Consider the following 16,685-nt stretch of genomic DNA (forward strand, 5'->3'; position numbering starts at 1 on the left):
GTCCTGTAGAAAAACACAAGTGAAACCCCTCCTGGTTGTAAGGAGGGGGTCTGGTCCCTTCCAAATTCCATCCAAAGGATCTTACCATCGTACTAGGATAGGGAGAGCTAATTTTGGTGTGTATCAATGGAGGGAAATAGGAGGGGGTTTGGAGTTTTTGTAGATGTTAAATACATTTAGGGTTGTCAGGGCCATCATTACTTGTACATTAGGGGGATAAGTAGTGGTTTGTTGTTTCAGGAGTTGGACCTTCAGGGTCTGGTGTTTTCTTTCTATTATTCCTTGGCCCTGAGGGTTGTGAAGGGCAATTTCCCAACATGTGCAGAAGGTTTTAAATTGAGAGCTGGTGAAAGCGGGGCCATTGTCAGTTTTTATCTGTTGAGGAATGCCCATGATGGCAAAGGTGGAGAGCATATGGTAAATCAACCTTTTTGAGTTTTCACCTGTCTGGGATGTGGCCCATATAAAATGTGAGTAAGTATCTATGATAGCAAAAACATATTTTTGTCTACCTAATTGGGGAATGTGGGTGACATCAATTTGGCATAAGGCATTAGATTTGAGGCCTCGTGGATTGGTGCCTATGGATTGTAAAGCTGGAGTGGTAATAAGGGATGCACAAGAGGCACATGTTTTTATTATCCTCTGGAGCTGAGCAAGGGGGATGTGAGGGAAGTGAACATGAAGCCCCTTTAGATTTGTGTGTGTGTGTGAATGGAATTGGTCTGCATGCTCAGTGGAGGCTATGAATGTCCCTGTTGAGGCAATTTGGTCAGCAAGTGCATTTCCCTCAGATATAGGTCCTGGCAGGGGACTGTGAGATTGGATGTGCTTGTTATAGATGAGGGAGGCTCTCTCCTGTAGGAGGGCGGATACCTGTATGAGTAGAGGGGAGAGTGGGTTGTCATCTAGTTTGACAAATGATCATGACAACCAGAGGAGCAAATTGACAGCATATACACTGTCAGAAAAGAGGTTGAGGGAGCCCTTGACTTCTTTTAGAGCTAGGTAAATGGCATATAATTCTTTATATTAGGGGGAGTGGTGGGGAACCTCTTTGAATCAGAGGATAGGGGGTTCATCTTCAGGGAAGTGGTATATTACTGCTGCAGCTCTCCTCTTCCCCCCATCGGTAAATATTGAGGGGGGCTCCTGCTTCTGTTATGGGCTCTCTTGAGAATAGTTTAGGGGGTAGCCATCGCAACAGAGGGAGGGCAGAGGCCCATTTTTCGTCAGTATAGTGGTTGTCAATTTGTTCTGGGAATCCTATTAAGCTGATAGCAAAGTGGGAATGATTTTTTATCAGCCACTGAACATCAGAAAGGGAGAATGGGGTGACAAGAATGTCAGGTTCTTTTCCTAGGGTTTATAGGGCTCTATCCCTGCCAGTTTTAATCATGTTGGAAAGTGCATCCACTTCATTTAAGATTCAGGGTGCACTACGCATTGGGGTATGGAGCCATTCCAGCAACCCCTGAGATTGGTAAATGGCTCCTACAAGCTTAGGGGAGGAGTTAAAGATAAGAAGATGTACAGGTATGGCTGGGTCATACCTAGCGAGAGCCATATCTTTTAGGGATGAATTGACAGAATTTAGGGCTTGGACTGCTTCCGGGGACAGTGTTCTTGGGGAGGAGGGACTTTTATCTCCTTTCAGGAGGTTAAAGAGGGGTTGAAAGATGCTTGTGGGAAGGTGGAGCCAGGGTTGAAGCCAGTTAAAGTTGCCCAAAAAACTCTGGAGGGAGGCGAGAGTTATATTTTGAGGGAAGGAAAGGGTGGGTTTGAGGGGGTGTATTGAAGTAAGGGAGATCTATGTTTCTAAAAATGCAATGGGAAGAATAAGCTGGATTTTGTGAGGGGCTATTTTGAATCCTAGGGCAGATAGGGAAGGTATTAGCTGGTCCTTAAGTTGGGAGGGGGAGGTAGAAGCATTTCCCCATACCAAAATGTCATCCATGTAATGATAGATGTTGAACCTCTTGTCTAAATAGGGTTTTGAAGCACTGGCTACAGCCTCCTGACAAATCATAGGACTGTTAACCATTCCCTGGGGAACAACAGTCCATTCATATCGTGAGGCTGGGCCAGAGTTGTTAATGGGGGGCACTGAGAATGCAAAGCACTCACAATCCCGGGAGTGGAGAGGGATGGAAAAAAAGCAGTCTTTTATATCTATTGCTAACAGGGAAACATTGGCAGAAATTGCTGAGATGTGGGGTAACCCTCTTTGTCGGGAGCCCCAGATTTGCATGGTTTTGTTAATTGCCCTCAAATCTTGCAATAGTCTTCACCCCCCTGAGCTCTTTTTTATAGCAAATACAGGGGTGTTCCATGGACTGCGGGAGGGGCGGATGTGTTCTAGAGACAGCTGCTCCTCTATGAGTTCTTTGAGGGCCCTAAGTTTCTCCCTTGGTAGAGGCCACTGTGGGACCCAGATGGCTTCGTCAGATAGCCAATCAAGACAGGGAGTATTAAATCTAACAATGGCCTCTAGAATTGGGGGTGATTTGGAGGAGGGTTTTTTTTGGGTCTCCTTGGGTACTATTTTCTTCATAAGTAATATCCTCTATCTTACTGTGGTCTCTTTCTGGTTGGGTGGTAAGAACCACGTCTAAAGCCTGTAAAATATCACTCCTAGAAGATTGGTGGTGGTTACTTGAGCCACCAGGGGGCGTATGGGGCCTGTCGCCCAGTCCAGGTCCTCCCACCTATAGGTCTGTTTGGTGATACATGCATGAGAGGTACCCCCTATGCCTAGGAGCTGAGGCCCAGGGATCAGTTGCCAGTCTTGTGGGACCCCTTGCTGCCTTAAGATTGTCCTATCTGCCCCAGTATCAATTAGATACTTGAATGGTTTATCATCTATTTTAATGGTTAACTTTGGATGGGAGCCTTCTGAGATGCTGGACACCCATAGGCTTCTACAGTTGTCTCTCTTACTGTCAGGGCTGAGGGTTGCCCCGTTTGAAGTTGAAAAGCTTTAGTGGCTTACCATCCTTATTATATTGAGCAATACAGTGCCTCTTCCAGTGGAAACTTTTTCTGCAGCAGGGACAGATTGCCTTAGGGGTATTAGAATCTACTATAGGAGGGGAGTTTAGTGGGAATTCATCCTTCCAATATACTGCCTCTCCACATTTGAAGCAGATTCCTTCTGTTTTTACTGCTGCCACAAATGCCTGAGCTACAGATGCAACCTGGTATGATGTGGTTCCTATTTCTGGATTGCCACAATCCACCTATCATGATGTTCTTCCAGGAGACCCTGGCAAGCTAGCCTAGACTCAGAAGTCATGCCTTCCCAAACAGTGGTTTTAAGAATAAGGTCTCTAGCTGTGGGGTTGGAGATTTTTCTTTCTAAGCTCATTTTAGTTCTGAGAATGAAATCAGATAGGGATTCTCCAGCCTTCTAATGGAGGGAGAGCAGAGAGTAGGCAAGGTCTTATGACCCTGAGGGTGGAGTGAGTCTATTCCAGGCTTGAATGGCACAGTGGTGGACCTGCTCATAGTACCCTGCTGGCTGAGTTGCCTGCTGTGCTCCAGTAGAGAAATCTTCCTGGCCAAAGAGTTCCTTAAAACCCCATGGGGTGTCATCGCCCCTCTCCTGATTTTGCCTGACTTGTTGAAGACATTAGTCACAAAAATAAGCTTCCCACTCTATAAACATTGGGCCAGGAAGAGCCAAACGTCAAATATCTCTCCAATCTTGGGGGGTGTTTAAGTTGGCAATATGGCTCTGTAGGAGAGATTTTGTCCAGGGTGCATGAATGCCATCTTCCGTCACAGCTTGCCTGAGTTCTTTTAGGTCTGAAGCTTGGAGTGGGTACCAGTTAAGTGGTTTAGCTTGAGTGGGTTGATATTAACTGGGAATGCTCGAGCAGTTTGGATTTCAAGTTCTGTATCAGACTCCTGAGTAGCATGGAAGTCCCTGAAATTGCAGAATTGCTGAGTGGTTGAGGGTTGAGTAAAATGGACTATGGAATTTGGCAGGGTTTTATCTGAAGGTCTCTCATTTTTCCTGCTTGGAGAAGAGGGAGGGGATTTATCTCTCTTTGGTTTGATAGGAGTTGGTGGAATAAGGGAAGAGGCAGGTGAGAGTTCCTTTGGTATTTTAATGGAGCCTTGCCTTTGAGTGGAGGGGGGAGTGAGTGGCAAGAGGAGCAGATGGTTTGTTTGGCATTTCCTCCAAGGCATAGGGGGGGAGGGGTGAGTAGATAGATTTTATCTCTCTTATTAGTTGAGTAAGGGCTTTGAGGTCCTAAATATGGTGATTTTAGGGGCCTTGATCTTTGGGTTCATTTGACGGATGGGGCTCAGGAGCTTCATTGTTCTCAGTCTGTCCAATTTTAGATGGCCCTATACATTGCCAAACTGCAGCTAAGATCAGGAAAAACTCACAGTCTCGTCTCCATAGACTTACATTGTTCAGTCACTTAGGCCATTACAGCCCCTCCCAAAGTGCACAGGTAGAGGGTGTGACTAGAAGCCTCAGGCCCTATGGATTTACATACTAATGAAGGCCAGAGGGCAGAGCAAATTAAACATGCCTCCCCAGATCCTCCCCCTTTCTCCCTCCCTATTTAACTCGGGACTGCCTTGAGTTTTACAGGGGTACATCCAAATCCATCCGCCATGACAATAAACCTTTCTGGAACCAAGGACTTCCACATGTCATTGGGGCCTGCCGTCCCTAAATCCTCCAGCCGCTGGAACTCTAGATCTTTCTCCTGTATGTGGGACCCGCCAGCATGGAAAACCCCTTGGGATTCCACCACTGCTGCAGCCTTCTATTTTTACCACAAAGTCCTGCGTGGTACCCCATTGCCCCAGAATTGGCCATTCATGTTCCTGAAACTTCCACCTCCAATCACGGATTGGCACACTCATCCTTACACTACATCTCCAACTCTGGAAGGACTAATCTAACCTGGGACAAATAAGTGAGATACTCAAATTCCAACACCCCTCTGCTGGGGCCCCAACAATCCCAGCAGCCAAGAATTGAATTCTGCCCCACCCAACTGGAAATTCATCTGCCTCCCAGCCCACACCTCCACCTGTAATCTCTGATTGGCACACTGATCTCGAACACATAGTTCTGACTGCTGCCTGGGAGGTATAAAACTTTCTGGAATAACCAGGTCCAGAGGCTACCAGGCTAGTCAACACCAGAAAAAAACAGATGACAAAGGTAAGCACAAGAACATAATCAAAGAAGTCAGTGCAATATAGCAACAATAGAACCCATCCCTTCTACTACAGCAAGTCCTGGATATGCTAACATACCTGAAGAGCAAGACTGTGATATTAAATATCATCTCATGAAGGTGACAGATGCCTTTAAAGAAGATATAAATATATCTCTTAAAGGAAAACAAGAAAACACAATAAAACAAATTAGAAGCACTTAACATGAAACAAATAAATCCCTTAAAGAAATACAAGAAAATACAACTAAATAGGTAAAGGAAATGAACAAAAACACTCTAAGACATAAAAATGGAAATAGAAGCAATAAAGAAAACACAAATGGAGGCAACCCTGAAAAAAAAAAACATAGAAAAAGCCCAGGAACTACAGAAGCAAGTATTACCAATAGAATACAAGAAATGTAAGAGAGAAGCTCAGGCATAGAAAATACAATAGAAGAAACTGATAATTTGTCAAAGAAAATATCAAATGTAAAAAGTTTCTAACTCGAAATATCCAGGAAACTTGGGACAATATAAGACCAAATCTAAGAATAATAGGAATAGGAGAGGGTGAAGATTCAAAGTTCCATGGGCCAGAAAATATCTTTAACAAGATCATAGAAGAAGACATCCCTAACCTAAAGAGATGAGTATAAACATGCAAGAACCTTACAACACAAAATAAATTAGATCAGAAAAGGAAATCTTCTGCTACAAAATAATCAAAACACAAAATATACAGAACAGAGAAAGAATAGTAATAATTATAATGTGAAAAGGTCAAAGTAACATATAAAGCAGACCTGTCAGAATTATACCTAATTTTGCAACAGAGAATCTAAAAGCCAGAGTATCCTGAACAGATGTCTTGCAGACCCTAAGAGATCACAAATGTCAGTCCAGACTACTATACACAGTGAAACTTCTAACTACCATAAATGTAGAGAACAATATATCCCATGACAAAACTAAATTTAAATAATGTCTTTCTACTAATCCAGCCCTAAATCAGATACTTGAAGGAAAACTCCAACACACTGAGGGTAACTACACCCACAAAAACACAAGAAACTAATTATCTTGCAGTAAAACAAAAAAGAAGACACACACACACACACAGTATCACCACCAACATCAAAGAACAGGAACTAACAAATATTGGTAATTAATAGCATTCAACATCAATGTACTCAACCAATAAAAAGGCAAAGCATATCAAAGTAGATACAGAAATAGGATCAATCATTCTGCTATAGTCTAGGAACATTCCTCAGCAACAAGGATAGATACTACCTCAGAGTAGAGGGCTGGGAAAGGTTTTCCAAGCAAGCATACCCAAGGGAAATCTGGAGTATCATTTTTAATATCTAATAAAATAGAACTGCAAATAAAAGTAATCAAAAAAGATAGGGAAGGACATTTCATACCCATCAAAGAAAAAAAATTTCACAAAGATGTTATCTCAATTCTGGATATCTAAGCTCCAAATGCAAGGACATCCAGAATTGTAAAGGAAACATTATTAAAGCTCAAATCACACATTGCAACCCACACAATAATAGTGTGGGACTTCAACACTACAATCTCACCAACAGACAGGTTACTGAAGCAGAAAATAACAGAGAAACAGTAAAACTAGCAGTGGTTATGAACCAAATGGATCTAACCTACATCTACAGATCCTTTCACCCTTAAAAAATTATGAATATACTTTATTCTCAGAACGAAACGGAAGTTTCTCCAAAATTGACCATGTAATCAGGCACAAACTAATCCTCAAGAGATATAAGAAAACTGAAACAACCCCTCATCAGATCAACATGAAGTAGACTTCAACAACAGAAACAATAGAAAACCAACATACTCATGGAAAATGAACGACTCTATACTCAATGATCACCTGTTCATGGAAGAAAAAAAAAAGAAATTAAAGATATTCTAGAATTCAATGAAAATGAAGGTATAACAAATCCACACTTATGGGATACAATGAAAGTAGCACTAACAGAAAAATTAGTAGCAAGCCACCCACAAAACTTCAACCCCAAATTATTCCTCTCTAAAAGAAATGAGGGGACAAAGAGCAGAGACAGAAGGAATAGTCAACCAATACCTGGTCAATCTTATCATCCATCCTATTGGCAAACACCTGAAACTATTAATGATACTTGATGCTTGAAGACAAGAGCCTAACATATATGTGCTGTGAGAAGCTCTACCCAGCAGCTAACTGAAACAGACACAGATACCCATAGCCATTCACTGGACAGAAGTTGGGAACTCTTATGGAAGCACTGCAGGGAAGATTGAAAACCCTGAATGGGATAAGATCTCTACAGGAAGATCAACAGAGTCAACTGACTTAGACTGTTGGTGGCTCTCAGAGTCTGAAATAACAATCAAAGAACATACAGGGATTGGAACAAGGTCTTTGGAACATATGACCTTGTCTGCCCATAGTGGGAATGGACTCTGCAGGGTCTTGAGGGGGAAATTTTTAACTTTGATGATTTTTTTTCCTTAAGATTAATTATTCTTTATAAAAATTAAAATATATAATAGTTATAACTTTTGAAGTCTTAAGTTTTTGTATGTACTTTATATTTATACTTTAAGTAAAACAAAACCAGCATTCTTATATTTCACATAAAGGCTTCATAAATAAAAATGATTTAAAGAAACAGTAGACAAAACTGATATGAATCATAAAAACCTGCTGTTGATTTTTTTTATCATAATCATAATCTTTCAATTTTAGCAATGAAGACTCAAGACTCAGAACCTGGGGTGATAGCCTTCTAGCTTAGAGTTGAAAAAACAAAAACAAAACTCTATAACAAAATAAAAAACCCCCTCAAAACACCCATTTCTTGGATTAAAGCTGTGTGCTCTGGCTGAGCCACACCACAACTAGAAACTGGTTTTTCTAGAAGACATCATGATCTGTAGATTTACCATATCAAGAAGTACCCTGCAGTAACATGCTAAGTGTAAAAGCAACTATTTTTGGCAGATGAAATTGTCATCTTGGAGACATATTCCTGAATAAACTCACCCTTTCTAGTTTGTTTCTGTACGTTGGCTAATTCAACTCAATTGTTCCGGCTCAAACTCCCTTCTAAGCTGACTGATTTATTCTGGCATCTTTTAGCTTTTTACTGAATTGCTCTGCTTGGTCTCAAGCTAACTTTGTCAATTTCTTCTAATCATCTTACTCCATCTTATTCTCTGGCTTCAACTCAACTCAACTGCCCTGAAATCATTGTACTGATTTCTTACTGAATCAACTTAATCATTCTTCACTCGTATTAAATAGCCTCTCTTTCCTATTTATTCTCATAAGAGTTGAGCATATCCTATCTCTGTCAAATCTTTCTCTGATTCATTACTTTACCTCTCAAATAGAAATCACTTTTGAACATGGCAGCTTCCTTCTACAATCTAATATTGCCTTCATTGTCAGGGATTAAAGCAAGGGCCAACTAGAGATTGTCCCGCCTGGGGATCCATCCTGTCTGCAGACACCAAACCCAAAACTGTTGCTCTGCTCAAGAGGTGCTTGCTGAAGGGAACCTAGTGTGGCAGTTCCTTGGGAGGTCCGGTCAGCAACTGACCAATGTAGATGTGGATGCCTGAAGCCAACCATCAGTTTAAACTCAGGGAACCTGGTGGGGAAGCTGGTGGAAGGACTGGAGGAGCAGAGGGGTATTGCAACCCCTTTGTAAGAACAATATAGGCTGGCCTGATGGCCTAGTGCTGCTCCTAGAGTCTAGATCACCAACCAACCATTGTACCTTGAGGGATCTATGACTCCAGATACATATGCAGCAGAGGATAGCCTTGCCTGACAGCAACGGGAGGGAAGGCCCTTAATTCCAGGGATGTTTGATGCTCCAGTGTAGGGAGATGCTGGAGCAGTGAGATGGGAGAGTGTTGGTAGGTGGGGAAGCACTCTCATACTAGCAAAGGGGAAGACGGATGTTGAATGGTGGATTGGTGGAGGGGTAATCAAGAAGTTGGATACCATTTGAGATGTAAACAAATGGAATGATAATAAAAAAATGTTGTCCATAGACTTAGCCATTAGGCTATTATTGATGATCTTAGTAAAATCTTGTTGATTATAATAATGAATAAGTAAGACTGCATTGGTTTTAGAAATAAGTATTGTGATATTAATTTTGGAAGAGAAAATAAATGAAAGGAAATATGTGTACTATCATTTAACATACATACTAAAACATAACTGATGCATTGGTATATTCACTTCTGAAAAGTCACATCCTAAAAGGGCAGTACAGATGTTTTTCAACTATTAAAGGCAAAATTTACTCTATTCAACACACAAAAACTATTAGATATAGTTTGAAAGTTTATAATGTTTAGAAGAACCAGCACAATTTAATTTATTGGCAGAAATGAGTATTTACTGAAGCAATAAAATTGTGACTGAAAATTGAAATTCACACACATGCACACGCACACACACAAATAGAGGTACACACAGAGATAGACAAACACACACAAAGAGAAATTGCCATTTTACTGTATTTAAAATGCAGATAATAGCCGGGTGGTAGTGGCGCACGCCTTTAATCCCAGCACTTGGGAGGCAGAGGCAGGTGGATTTCTGAGTTCGAGGCCAGCCTGGTCTACAGAGTGAGTTCCAGGACAGCCCAGGCTATAAAGAGAAACCCTGTCTCGAAAAACCAAAAAAAAAAAAAAAATGCAGATAACATCATTTATGTCAGAAATATTATTAAATTTAACTGAGATAATAAATGAAAGTTGCCGATCACAATTATCTTCATTGAGGAAATATTTAAAGAATGTTAATAATAATGAATATAATAGTACTAAATATAATAATATTTTGTTTAATCAATTTATTTTCATATATACATTATTAATAAATTTAGGTTTCTCATATGACTATATGAAATTATTTAAGTTGTATAAATACTTGATATTTAGTATTTCTTATCAGGAGCTTTAATTTTTTTATAAAAATTCAAATAAAAACTACTGAATTAAAGATAAAAGTCTTTTGGATGTAAATTAAAATAACTGGAGTTAACCTTAATTCCTAGAATTTACTGCCTGTGTTAAATCTCAATATTCTGTATGTTGGTCTTTAGCCACTGTACATTACCTCTTTAGAATAAAATTATCACTGAAATATGACCTCTTACAACATTACCCTCAACATTACAGCTCTTTTTATTGCTATAGCTATTATGCCCACAAAATCATTCCACTATGTCTGTCTAAACATGACCTAAATAAGAATGACATTAATAGTCATGTTTGCATGGGTAGGAGGAAGTTCACAAGGCTCAGTCTTATACAAAAAACTACAGAATGTTCATGAATGCCGAAATGGGGAAAAAAGTCTTCCCCATGGAAGAGCATACCAATGATTATTCAGTACTGAATAGTCAGGCCTGAAAGCATATTGACATTGTATACATTGAGTAGATTGTAATTATTATTCAAAAATTATTTCCAAGGTCTTCTTACAATATGAGTTCAATATCTAACTATTCATTTTAGATACATTATATTTCTCAAATATAATTAATCACAAGGAAAATAGATAAAAATTTACATTTGTCTACCAAACCTAGCTGTATCAATGTTGTATCACTAGACACTTAAGAAAAACAAAACAAAAACAAAAAATAATAAAAAAAAAACTTCTGGGTCTAAAATAGGCTGAACTAGTGAAATTCCTAATTCCCCAATATCCTCAGTAATGCAGGTTGAAAAGTATTTAGCTTTTCTCCACAAACTTGTGTATTATTTGTTTTACATTAGACTCACCATGAAATTAACAAAACACAATATTACTATGAGGAATGCCTTAAATCCATAGTATATATGTACTTTCATGAGCAAAATAATGAATTGTACTGCTACTCAGTTTCACCATAATTACAGGTAACAGACATAATATTTTATGATTAAAGAGGAATCTTAACCTAGTAACATGGCTACAAAGGCAAGAAATCACATCCAAATACCTTCTAGGTATATGTCATCTGTCTAAAACATAGATACATCCTCAGTACACACCTTTAATCTATAACAATAAAGGTAATGTTATTTTGTAGAAGGATGCAGCCATGCTTGAAAGTGACTTCTAACTGAGGGACAAAGTGATAAATCAGAGAAAGGTTTGACAGAATGAGTCGGAGATATAATACACACAGTTCTCATGAGAATAGAAAGGAACCTAAAACTAACCTTCCTCTTTTGAGGTGCATATCTGTATTCTAGTAGATCATACTATAATCCAGGGTATTTCTGCATTCTGGCTGGATCACATAGCTCTAGAATGTCCTTATACTTGATCCCTTACTAGAGCATAGATGTTGATGAATTGAAATTCCTCTATAGTCATCAAAAGGAAAATAAAAATGTCTTCATTTATATCTTGTTAGCCATAATATTGGCTTTTCAATTATTAATTGTAGGGCATCTGTGATAGTTAATCACAACTGTCAACTTACCTGCATTTATAATTTGCATGGAAACTCATCTCTGGGTATGTCTATGTAGGTTTTTTTCCAGGAAGGCATGAAATAAAAACATGCTATGAGTATGTGTAGTATTATCTCATCAGCAAGGGTCCTGCACTGAATAAAAAGACAGTGAAATGAGCTTCAGCACTCATCTCAATGTGCTACCTGACTTCGTAACCTACATGTCCCATTATCTCAGGCTCCTCTTTCTATGACTTTTTTAAAGTAATGGACAGTGCCCTAAAAATCTAGGCCCAAATATAGCATTTCTTCCTTAAGTTAGTTCATATCAGGTTTTTTGTAAAAGCAGAAAGACAGATAACAAATGCAAAATTTCTACCCAAGATCTTTTATATACGCAAGTTTTAATTATTTAATTGTGTTTTCTAAAGTTGTTATTTGAATTATAGTATAATACACTCAAATTAATGTTGGTGGGACTGCTTTCAGGTAAAAAAAAAAAAACTGAGTATTTTTTTTCAATCATGTGATTGGACAGATGTGTCTAAAATAGGCCATAAATGAAGATATTGACACTAGACTAACATATATAACCTAGGTATAACTATGTTTGAATAAAATTAACTGCTGATACCCATGGATAAATTATAAATGAATGTTCAATGTCTTTAAGAGATTATTAATTTTTAATTTCCCCCACAACAATACTCTACTTTGATATCAGAAATATAATAGTAAAACAAACATATTGAGGCAAATGTCTGTAGTTTTATATTAGAATCCATAGCTGCTATAAGATACTAGTATAAATTATGCATTCACATATTGCAGAATCATAGTTCTGGAGACAGCAAATATGAAAGATGTTTTACTAGGATAAAATCATACTCCTGTGGTTGTATTTCTTCTAGAAATTTCATTTATTTTTATTTCTTACCATTTTCAGGGAGACTACATTTATTGGACTGTACTCCTGTTTCTGCCTTATTTTTTACTTCCATAACTGTATCCTTGTCTCTGTGTCTCTTTACTAACTTGTTTCTTCATCATTAGTAATGTTAGTAATTATAATGGGTTTCTTAAATCCTGAATAATGTTCCTAGTCAAGATATATAATTTAGTCACTCCTACAAATTCTTTATCTTACACAGGCAAACATATCCACCCTTTCTAGGAATTCCTGGGGGCAGCAGTATTTGGTTTTTGAAAAAAAAAATGTTTTCCACTGACAAAATTTTTAGTGATTTAATATATAAATAAACCATACTTGATTATGCAGATAACAAATTTAGGGACAGCCCCAGCTCAAATATGGGAGAACATGTATACAAACAAAGCTGTATATATGTTACACATGTACAGGGGGAGGGATGTAGGTACAGTCCATGATTGCTTTTTGGTTGGTGGTTCAGTCTCTGAGAGCCCTCAAGGGTCCAGGTCATTCAGCACTGTTGGTCTTCCTGTGGACTCCCTGTCCTCTTCAATTCTTTCAACTTTTACTCCAATTCATTAACAGGACTGCCCAAGCTCCATCTAACATTTGGCTGTGAGTCTCTGCATATGTTTCCATTTGTTGCTGGGTGGAGCCTCTCAGAAAACAGTTAGGCTAGGCTCTTGTCCTCAAACATAATACACTATCATTAATAGTGTCAGGGATTGGTTCTTATCCATAAGATGTGTCTCAATTTGAGCCAGTCATTGTTTGGTCACTCCCTTTGTGTCTGTTCTATCTATCTTTGTCCCTATACATCTTGTAGACAGGACATACTTTGGGTCCAAAATTTGGGGGGTGGGTTACTGTCCTTATTCCTCCACTGCAGATACTGTCTGGCTACTGAAAATGGCCACTTCAGGATTCATATTGCTACTGCTAGGAGTCTCTGCTAGAGTAGCATCCGTAGATGACCTGTGGCCAATCACTACTCCAGGTCTTTAGTATGTCATACAAATGCACCACCCACAACTGCTGACCTATTTCTGTTTTCTCTCCAGTGTTCTTCCTACACCTGATGACCCTGCCCTGCTATCTTCCACATTCCCTTACCCACCCAGTTCACTCCATCCATCCACTGAAGTAGAAATTTCTGGTTTCTTTAACATCTCAGTTGTGTCATGTGATGTTTCTCTGGAAGTTGTCTTCTGAGAGGACATGTGACATTTTGCTGTAAACACACTTGAGAGGGTATGCAAAGTTTGGAAAGAATATAAATAGAACCCACAAACAATGAGAGGGCACTCTTGAATTCCTATGTTGTGCAATGTTTCTCAGGTCTTCACTGGCCTCACCCCAGAGGGAGACACATTCCAAAATAACTTCTTTTGGTAACCCAATGATTCTGACTGCTTCTGTTGACTCATGTAAATTCAGTGAAGAGTTGCTGCTTCAGGATCCATATTCTGGTAGAGAAGTTGAAGCTTTTAAGAACCCTAAATAAAGTAGGTTTTGAAAAAAATCTAAGCCTATATGTGGTACCCAATGTGGCTTAGGTACAATAGCTAACTGCTTCTAATGTTGAGGAATCACCAGAATTTGATAGACTGGCAATGTTCTTTAAGGAGGCTGGCAAAATAACAGCTACTTCTGGTAGGTAGTTTACTGCCTTGCTTCCTGAGAAGGTCTTCTGGTTTTGCTTAATAGTGTTCATGAATTCCATTTTATAAAATATTAGGGTGGAAACCTGAAAACTCAGAAGTTTCACTCAGTTTTCTTGTATTAGCAAGGCTTACAAAGCTGGCTACACACTAAGAAAGTTTGAGGATAGAGGTTGAAGTGCTTGGATAGCAAACAGTCATTAGGAGAACAACCATATTCAGACTTCTTGTCTGAAACCTGGAATTTACCTTACAATGAAGGAAGAAAGCTAACTATCTTGGAAGGTAAATAGCCACTCCTCTTTAATCCAGGAACTTTCACTTCCAGGCACCAGGAATGCCACCCTGAGACAAGGAAATGGGAAGAGCAGGAGGCAGAGCTAGGACAATGGGCTAGTGTTCAGCCAGTTGTACCACCAGAGGATTTACTTGGTGCTACACAGGCAACTTTAGCCTTCATGGTGTTTGTGTAGCATATCCCTGCTAATGGTGATCATGCTTATAATAAGTTGGCATGGCATCTTATAGAAATATTAGATCTAAATTATTTTAAAGAGGACATTGTATTTTACAGCTTACATTCTCCATTCATTAAAGAAATGTTACGTAACTGGGATATGCAGCCTTGAGTTATCCCAGAAGATTGGAAGAAAATAGTGTCAGCTGTCCTAGAAGCTGGTCAACAATGTCAATGGTTATTGTGGTGGAGGTCCAAAACCAAAAAAATAGAAAAACATAATATAGAAAGGGGGATAAATGTTGCTAAAGACCAACTTCTTGGTGAAGAGCATTATGATCAACTACAAGCAAAAATTCAATCTGTTGATGTCATAATTGAACAATGTCATGTTGGAGGTTTAAAACCTTGGAGTATGGTTGAGGAGGTGGGGAAAATTACACCTCATTTATTAAAGTAAAATAAGGTCTGGCCGAAGTCTTTACTGACTTCTTACAGAGATTAGGTGCAGAAGTAAATGGGGTCATATCAGACCCTGAAACCAAGCAGTCATTGATAGAGAGCTTAGCATTTGAATATGCAAATACTGAATGCAAGAGAGCAATTAGACCATTAAAGCACAAAGAGTCATGATTGATGAATGGATATGAACAACAATGGTCCAATGAAAAGATACCATTGGAAGGTACTTCCACAGGAAATGTTTCATATTGCAACTTTATGTCAGTATTTTGTGTAACAATCATTAGAAATAATTCATAGGCATTTTCCTCAATCTATCATTTATTATTACATAGATAATATTTTGTTGAAGATGCTTATTCTGATGAAGATGCTTTAAAGAAAATGTTAAAGGAACACAAAGAATTCTGCCATGTTACGAGTTACAGATTGTTCCAGAAAAAAATATAAATAGTCAATTCACTTAGTTATTTGGGTTATCAAATCAGTCAACCACAAAAGGTACATATCCATAGGGATGAACTTCTAACTTTTAAAATTAATGTGAGATATTAACTGTCTGATGCCTACAATTGGATTGAATACTTATAAGTTATATAAGTTGTTCTAAACATGAGAATATTCACGTTTAAGCAATCCAAAATGTCTAATCACTGAAGCAGAAAAACAGTTAACTCTTGTAGAAAAAAAGATTTCAAAATGACGCATATATGGATTAAATTTATCCCAATCTTGAGTGTATGAAAAGGGAAGATAGTATTATGGAATGTATATCCTAACTCATAAACAGAATAAAAAAAATCTGAAGATATATGTAGAAAGATTTCTGAATTAATTATAAAAGATAGAATAAGATCACACCAATTATGAGGAACAGATCTGGCCAAATTTATAATACTTCTTATTAATGTTAAGATTATGTCATTGTGGGTGATCAATGAAGACTGGCAAAGAACATGTAGTAACTACTTGGAGAAATTAATAACAAGTATCCAAAAAGCAATTATGTATAGTTTATAAGAAGAATTATTTGGATTCATCTACATTTTGTAAAGGGATTACCAACTGCAGAAACACCAAAATTCTATAGTGATGCAAGCAAGATGGGGATGGTAGGTTATTAAGTCAGACAAAATAAGAAAGGTGATCAAAAGTCTATAAAACTGAGTTCAAAATCAGAATTGTATGCATTCCTTATGGTATGATTAGATTATTTTTAATCTCTTAATATAATTACTTATACTTTATATGTAAAAAGAGTTGTTTTGCATATAGAGATGCTGAATGTGTTTCTCATGACTCATAAATAACTTTGTTATTTATAAAATTTCAATAGGTAATCAGAAGTAGAAACTGTCCATTAAGTATTACTCATATTTGGTTCATATAGGTTTGTCACCCTTCACAATAGCTGCAAATAATATGAAATACCTTGGTGTGAATCTAACCAAGCAAGTGAAAGACCTGTACGACAAGAACTTCAAGTCCCTGAAGAAA

The sequence above is a fragment of the Grammomys surdaster genome, unplaced genomic scaffold (assembly GCF_004785775.1).
Source record: "Grammomys surdaster isolate TR1022 unplaced genomic scaffold, NIH_TR_1.0 61, whole genome shotgun sequence".
Lineage (NCBI taxonomy): Eukaryota > Metazoa > Chordata > Mammalia > Rodentia > Muridae > Grammomys > Grammomys surdaster.